At 41.8% G+C, this 8,627-nt stretch overlaps 1 protein-coding gene across 1 annotated transcript in view; it reads left to right on the top strand.

Annotated features, from left to right (window-relative positions):
• Positions 1-356: 356 nt before the first annotated feature.
• POLR3B (DNA-directed RNA polymerase III subunit RPC2) overlaps positions 357-8,627 on the top strand; it is a 49,824-nt gene continuing 41,553 nt past the window's right edge. The window contains exon 1 of the mRNA XM_051210808.1: positions 357-393. The gene's annotated coding sequence lies outside the window, so the exon portion shown is untranslated. The remainder of the gene's footprint in view (positions 394-8,627) is intronic.

The following is an 8,627-nucleotide window of genomic DNA, read 5'->3' as shown; positions in this document are numbered from 1 at the left end:
TTTTTTTCGGGACGGATGGAAAAGTTGAAAAGACCGATAAAGTTTACGATGATTTGAATTTCTCATTGTACCCGTTTTCTATTAGTATATGACACCATATGGCCCCTTACAGTAAGGCTTACTTTTCACCTGTCCATTTGACCTTTTAATTTTCAGATAAAAATGTCTGAACAAGTACACGTGCGTTCACTGTTCGAAATGTATTGCGCAAATATATCACATAATTCTGATAAACTTTGGTTTCTCTTTGCATTATTGAAATTTATCCAAATTGATCGATGATGCTCTTACTATTATTAGACACAGAAGTTCGTCAAGCGGAAGCTTCTGCTATTCTGTACATGACAAAACAAAGCATTTGAACCGCGTTTCTCAATACTGGCGTTACACTTGGTATGTTCAAATGGTTTAAATGGTTGTGGACGGAATAGAAGAAGCTTTCGCTTAACAGGCTTCCGTGTCTAGTAGCAGGGGATCACCAAATCCTCCAGGCAGGAACCTAGGTATGTTAACAATAAAAGAGGAAAAGAAATTAGTAAATCATAGTGTGATACTATCCTTAGTCCTTAAGAATAGATCAAGTTGCCTCTTAAAGGACTCCTGGGAAGTCGCTTGGACTAGCTCGGCCGGCAGCGAATTCCAGCATTTGACAACTCTTAAGGAGTAGAAGTTGTGTCTACAGTCCGTTCTGCTATGTTGTGTCTCCAGTTTTTGGGTGTTACCTCCTAGGTTAGTGTTGGAACTAAGCTTAAGTAGGTGTTTGAGAGGATGTCCAGAAGTGTTAAGGATACTATAAGCCATCAGGAGGTCATCTCTAAGACGTCTATACTCTAATGGGTAAAGCTGTAGTGAATGGAGGCGCTCTTCGTAAGGTTATATGGAAAGTTCTTCCGTCAAACTGGCCAAAAATGCGCTTCAATGTTACCAGTGCAAGGTTTGCTCGGAAGGCATTTTTGTCACAGTTAGCGTAAGACTTTGAATCGTAGGGCACCAGGACTCTTAGATCTTTTTCGACTCGGGATATTACTAAAGAGGAGTTTCTTAAGTTATAACTGTAGTCTGCAACATGTCGCAGATGGACTACTTTACACTTTGAAGTGTTAAGAGTAAGTCCATTATCGTCTGCCCAACTTTGAAGTCGAGTCAGATCCTCCTGAAGTGCCTGTATATCGTCTTGGTTGCGTATCTCTAAAGTTTCACGTCGTCGGCAAAAAGTAATAAGTCTGACGTCACCTGTTGAGGAAGATCACTTATGTAGATCAAGAAGAGAAGAGGTCCTAGTACTGAGCCCAAGGGGACCCCACTAGGATATTCCATAGCCTGAGATAAAGTTAAATTAACCCTGACCTTAAAATGCCGATTTTTCAGGTATGAAGTGAGCCAATCGATTAGAGGTGGTCTGATACCCACTCGTTTGAGCTTATTGATAAGACATGTATGGTTAACCTTATCAAGAGCTTCTGAGAAATCTAGGTAGATGATATCAACCTTCCCCTTGTGATCAAGGATGCTTGTCCATTTGTCCACCGCAGTCATCAGGTTGGTAATACAAGAGTAACCCTTCCTGAAACCATGCTGTTGGGGTGAGAAGAAATATAAGGACAGTAAATAGTCATTTATACCATCGCATATCAGGGACTCCATGAGTTTTGAAGGTATGAAGAGAAGAGCCACCGGTCGGTAACTTGAAGGTTCTCTGCGTCGACCTCCTTTGAAAATTGGTGTGATGTGAGCCAGCCTCCAATTTTCCGATAGTTTTCCTCGACTTAGCGAGTGTGAGAACATCACGCTAAGCGGCGTTTCCAAGATTGAGGCTGCTTCCCTCAGTATGGCAGAATAGACCATGTTCGGGCCAGGAGAAGTGTCTAATCTTAAGTGCTGAAGTTTCCGGAACACCGAGTCAGCGCTTAGGTTCACTTCAGAAAGTTCTGTGGAATTGCAAACGAAACTGTCATCAGTAAAGTTAATGTCGGTCGGTTGAAATGTCTGGGAGTAATGTTCAGCCAGAAGGTTAGCGGCGTCGCGATCGTTGTTGGTCGGGCCGTTAAGACCTACCAGTTGGGAAACTCCAGTTTTGGCTTGACGAAGAGGAGCTGCATAATGTAATGAGCTTTTAGGATTGAAGGCGAATTTGTCCATAAGCTTTGTCTGGTACTGAAACCTATCTTCTCTTATAGCCTTCGTGCATATGTTCTTGATATGTTTATATAGCCTGTACGCTCCGTCGTCAGTTTGTTCGTATTCTGCCCAACAGTGCCTTTTGCGGCTTAGCAGGCGAAGGGTACGGTTATTGATTATTATAGGTGGCTTGCAGCTTTTGGGAACTGTTTGAGGAACTGAATGGTTTGTAGCACGTAAGAGTGTGTGCAGTAAGTCCCAATGACCGTCCACATCGAGTTGGGGGTGAACATCCCAAACCACCTGTTGTACATAGTCGTGTATTGCTGGTTTATTCAACCGTTTAAAATTCCAACGCAAGTTGTTAGTGGGGTATCTTAGCTTAGTTTTGCTGACAAAACTAAAGGCTATGACGGCATGATCGCTTTTCCCCAGGGGAGCCAGGATTGAAGGGTTGTCAACTAGAAATTCTTCGTTTGTGAATACAGAGTCTAAGCGCGATGGTGTCTGACTGTTTCTCCAACGAGTTGCCGACCTCACGTTTTCGTACAATCCCAAGTCACCGATGAGGTTGAAGAACTGAGCTTCAATTGAGTTATCGCCTCCAGTATACGTGTGTTCCGCGAAGTTGACTCTAGGGAGATTAAAGTCTCCTAGAATCAGGATGTGTGTGAAACCGAGACGAGTAGAGCGGGATAGTCCTTCCAGCATACGACTATCGTACTCGATGTCGGCAGTTGGCTTCCTGTAAATGACTCCGACTAGACACCTCGAAGTACTGGACAATCTTACAGAGCAACATGTAGATTCCTCAAGATTGTTAAACTCGAGGTTATGAACTTGATGCACCTCAAAGCAAGAACGTATGTAAACAGCTACTCCGCCCCAAAATCCTGATTTTCTGTCATTGCGGAACAAAGACATCCCAGGTAGTGCTAACTCATGGTCCGAGAACTGAGAAGATATCCAGGTTTCAGATATTCCTATCAGATGGGCCTTATTAGCATTGCTAAGTTCACGTGGTTCATCCAATTTGTTTGGTAGACTCGCGGCGTTCATATATGAGCAGTTTATGCTTTCAATTTGAAACGCGTGAGGTTCTTCCTGTTTGTCTGTATGAGCCTTACGTGAATGGACAGGTAGCCCACCTATATGAGGTTTGCCGAGGTGGTAGGCCCTGTCCTTTACACGTTCTTTTTATCGTCTAGACAGTCCACAAGTGGAATGATCAGCTCCAACTTGCCTTTGTGTTTGGTCCTAGCTTCGTATGGCCTATCCGGGTGCATGTGGATTCCAGGTGGCAGTCGACGTCTGTTGGCACGAAATGCTTCCAGAGTTGCAGCCGCCATATGGGAAGATGGGGAGGTTATCTTCATTAGACGGGGTCTAGAATCACCATCCTTCTTGGCTAGTCTCGTCACATACTGAGTCAGTGTGTTTTTGAGCCTCAAGGACTGTTTGGTGAATTTCCATTCCCTGATGTCAGTCTTTGATTGAGTAGGGTCAGTATTTTCCGGTATACCTTGTACGATTTTATTCCTCCCGCGGAAAAACTGATCGCGAGTTTCTTTGGGGATGTTCCGGATGAGATTGCGCTCAGAATACGGTGTGTCAGGCAGTATTCTTACATTCCCATCTGATTTCAGTAAATGACTCGCTAGTAAGACATCCTCTACGTCGGTAGCATTCTTAAGTGTTACACGAAGTAGCATCTGGTGATTTTGATGCTTAGATTCCTTTCCCCGAGTGAGCCGTGTGACTGTCAAAGGCTCTATTCTTGGAAGTCCAAGTTTCTTGTTCAATTCTCCCCAGAGCATTCTATCATTTTTGTCCTGCAAACTGAGAGGAAGGTCAGGGTTGTCTTTGAAGTTCATGACTGTGAGAGAGTCATCACGAACCGTTATTGTCGTCCCAGGTTTTCCGGTGCGTTCAGGTTTAGCACCTTGTTGTTTGGGAGTCGAAGCACGTTTATGAATCCTTGGCTCTTTGATGACCGGACAGACAATCTTGGGGGTAGACTGTGCGACCAGATCACCAGTTGACTTCCGTTCAACAGCTGGGATGTTCAACTTAGACTGTGACACCTGGCCCTTTTTAGCTCTTTTGACATGGGTCCAATCACCTACAGAGTTTTTGGGAACCACTGTCGCGTTCAAGGACCTTGAGCTGTGAGACCTGAGTTTGATGAGGGAGTCGAGTACCGTCGTCGTAATCATGGTGCTGAGTTTCAGCGTGTCATCATTAATGCTGTTGCATGCTTCGTCGTTGGTAGACCTGTCGACATCCCTGTTCTCGTTTTCAATGCGCTGTCTTGTTTGTCTACCCATTTTTTGACTGTCTTTTCCCAAGTTTGCCGACAACTTGCTCTGCAGACCTGTCAGTAGGACAATGATATTACTCAGCAAGACTGCATCATCCGTGCTGCACGTAACACATTCCCACTTATGATCCGACTTGCTGAGTCTGTTGTAAGCAGTTGCTGTGAGATCTGTGCACGCTTCGTGGAACCAACCTTTGCAGTTGTCGCACTGCATGCAAGATGTAACAGAAAAACGGCATCCAGGTCGTTTGCATGAATTTATCATGACTGTATTGACGTAAACTGTGTTGTAGATGCTAGCAAAAGCCTAAGACCGTAAAAAATACACTAAAAAACACACTGAAAACGGACAAAAATGGATAAAACGGATGAGATAAACTGAACTAGTCTTTACGTAAAAAACCGAATAGTAAGCTGAGGCAAAACCACAGTTAACTATTAAATTGGGTGAAACTCAAAAAAAGTAATCTACGGAACGTTTAGCTCAGGATAGATTCTTTTGGTCAGAAATGGTACTTTTGTTGCGTAAGAACAAAGCAAAAGTTTGATAAATGCAAATCACGTTAGGAATAAACTTCCCGTTCGTAGCACGCTTTTAAAAAAGGCTTGTTATAATGTTTCTAGATGGTGTATATTTGGTGAAACAAATAATTTTGTTACAGAATGTCTTTGACTTTCACCATTTTTGCCTCACCACATTGTGGATCAATCTCGCTAGTATTAGAAAATCAAAACGATATCAGCACAAGCTTCTATTTTAAGTCTTATTTATGAATGTTCAATTACTTTGAGATACGCTGTTACTGGGGCTCCTACCTGCAAGTCGTGGTGAACTGGAAGACCCCAGTCTATCAAATAACAGTCTCATGTCTCAAACTGACCTCCGCACTTTTCTCATCCAGTTCCGGAGTAGGTAAGTAATGCACAAAGTGCAAGCCATAGAGGTGACATTTGTAAAATATATACAGGCCACCAAAACAGGCGTTTTATGATGGTAGGGTTAATGGAATTACCACCGCTGCATCCAATTACATATTGTGCATGGACGATAAATCGATCTATGCACCTGTAACCTCGAAGAATAGCTAACTCTCCACGAACCCGTCTTTCACAGGTTTAGAAAAACCTACAATGTCTGACTGCAGCCGCTTCCTTGATGTGATTGTCGGGCTTACACATCTTGATGATCTAGTTGAACCACATAGGCCGGAACGCTCGTTCCCTTATGTTTTACCGTGCCAAGCACGTTGTTTGGAGGATGGTAAGCCTTGAAAGCAATCAATTCATGATTTGAGTGCGAGTTCCTTCTGACGACTTTTCAGGAGTGTCAGTCAGCTACATCTTAGAGCCAGGCACATATATGCATCGTTCTAAGTTGCCACACCTCATTAGCACAACAAGGTGAACAAATTCACAGCAATTACTTCGACGGTAGTAATATATAAAGATTGCATATAAGAATATGATACAGGGAAAAATGTTAGTTCGTAGAGAGAAAGATAAAGTAATTTTAATCCCACGGTTTAAGGGAAGACAGTGTATTTGCCTGTGCCATTGTGATCAGTTCTGAGCCAGGAGTATCACAGCAGTACAGTATCTCCCTCAAACTACTAGCAATGTCAGCGGTGCTGTCTTTCCACGATACAACTTGCCGTTGCCCACGAATTTCTAACTCGAACTAAGTCCTTAAAAGTACTGAGCTAACACATCAAGAACTACTCTCACCAAGATCGTGTATGATGTCTCAACCATCTGCTTCTTGGACACTGCGGGTACGCCCACAGGTCTTCAGTAGCACTCTTAACACATTCGTTTTCAGGTACCTCAGGAATAAGCCTCTTTCTACAATACAGGCAACCGGGAGGTAGCGGCCGCTCTCATACCTCTAACAACTTACGAAATCACCTCATTTGAAATCAACCCTCCTCTTCATTAATAAATATTCTACTCCCACTACCAACTTTCATCTGTTGTCGACTTTAACATGTGACCCCAATACTAACGACTTAAACCCCACTTTAAACTACTTATTGGAATTTTCAATTTTCGAATCTTATGTCAAATAAGGCAACAGGAGTCACTAGCTTAGACCACAAAATCTCGCGACATATATCTGCTGTATCCGAAGCAAACGCACAGTAACCCAGTGTAGTCATTCAATTGATTTCACCTGCCCGACAGGATATTCCTCCGTATATCTAAGGATGGAATAGCAGCTTCTCGTGGTAGGGGTAAGTATAGCACTAAACTTGAGGGAACAGGCTCACGGACTTCTAGGAGATAGTCACATATGCACTAAACAGTTCTGTAAGGACTCAAAAAGATAGACGCGTTATTGCCTCTCTTTTCTCCCATATAGCAGCTCTCATTAACTAAAAGATTAGTTGCACAGAAAGCTTTCGAATCTCTAGTAGGCCAAACATTCAGACTTAATAATAATAATAGGTGATTTTAACGCCAATCAGTAGTCTGAAAAACAAGTGGTTCTCTTAGCGTTTCAGAACAACAAACAAATAACACTAACCGTCTTCTGCAATCATGCTCAGATAACTACTGCATCCTAGCAGCTATTAGCTGTAGATTTAAAGAGGGATATTGATGACTTCAAACATCAACATAACAATAGAAACAATAGACCATATCGTCACCGTCTATTTTCAGGTCTCAGCAAAAGACTGTTAAACCCCCTGTAGTACATGGTTAAACACCGATCATACTCAAATGAGGTCACGCATTTCTATGCGTTTTAATAGACATAGAAAACCTATACCAGGGAGACCCTTTAGATATCAATTGAGAAATGAAATAGTCAAAAATATATTGGGGAAGGATTAGCATAGTACTTAGTCGGTGATGAAGCAAAGGTTCGTTCTAAATAAGCTGTGTTATCCAGTAGGCTGTAAACAAAGCAAGGATTTCTGCTATCAACCTAAATTAAAATGTTAGGAAAGACCAGCGGGTTTCGGTGACATCTATTGAATTGTTGTATCAAAAACATCCCAATGAGTCCAATAAATAACAAAAAGCGATAAAAACTCAAACATAGACTAACATACAATGGATATTATCCCAGCAATTTCCATATTATACATTATTTACGGATGCTGAGACTAACTAGAAAAAGTGGAGAGGTGATTAGTTAGATGCAGGGTATCAGGTAATGATGGTAAATCAGTTGATGAGGTTGTGAATCTTGGTCGAATGAAATGGCTGGGGCACGTGTTACGTATGCCTGAACACCGATTACCACGACGCGCAATGCTGACTAGTGTTAGGAATGGTTGAAAGTTAGGAGCGGCCAAACTAAAACATAAAATCAGTGCTTGAAGTCACTAACTTTTGGTCTGAGTCATGCTGGTAGATGCAGACTACTTGGTTGGGGTCCGCGTGACTGTCATAACCAAGGGTTGGATACTCTGAGTGGCATGACTCACAATCGATCACAAGGGCGTAGATGTATACACTCTCTGTCTTCTCTTGAACTATGAGATTAAAATTGCTTTATACTTTTCTTTCTACAAACTAATTCTTTCTTCATGTATTATATCCTTATATGCATTCTTTCTCTTTATATATTACTACCATTGAATTAACTACTATGAACTCGGTGTTCATGTTGTTGTGCTAATGAGGTGTGGCAACTTGGACCGATGCATATATGTGTCTGGTCCTACGTTGTAGCTGGTTGACTGATTAGTTTTTAGCATGGACCTGGGATGTTGACGAAAATTGTTTGTACAGGACTAGCATTTGTCGGTCCTTCACGGCTCCAGGTTAGAGGTCCTAGAAATAGTGTAACACAGTAGTTTGAGATGTTAGATATGACCCGTAATAGAATCCAGTGGCGGTCCTGCTCTAATTTTCTTTTGCTTTCTTCATAAAAGTAAGAAACTTTTTAACTGACAGGATTCTTTCTGGTTGTATTTTTTCCTTACTGAATGGTCTCTCTAGTTATATACTACTTTCACTACTACTTACTTATTTTTTACCTTGATTGTACAGTCCTTTCCTCTTCTATCCTTTCACAATCTCATTTTCTTATTTTCTGGCATATATTTGTCTTGATACATCTTTGTACCAATATTTGTGTTTTAAATAAATAGACTGGAAAAGAGTTTATGCAGTAATGAGAACAAAAGATATGGACGAGGCTGGAGCGATATCTTTTATCTTTTATTTGAACACAAAA

The sequence above is a fragment of the Schistosoma haematobium genome, chromosome ZW, assembly GCF_000699445.3.
Source record: "Schistosoma haematobium chromosome ZW, whole genome shotgun sequence".
Lineage (NCBI taxonomy): Eukaryota > Metazoa > Platyhelminthes > Trematoda > Strigeidida > Schistosomatidae > Schistosoma > Schistosoma haematobium.
The sequence above is the reverse complement of the archived record's forward strand: the minus strand, read 5'-3'. Positions and strand labels throughout refer to the sequence as shown.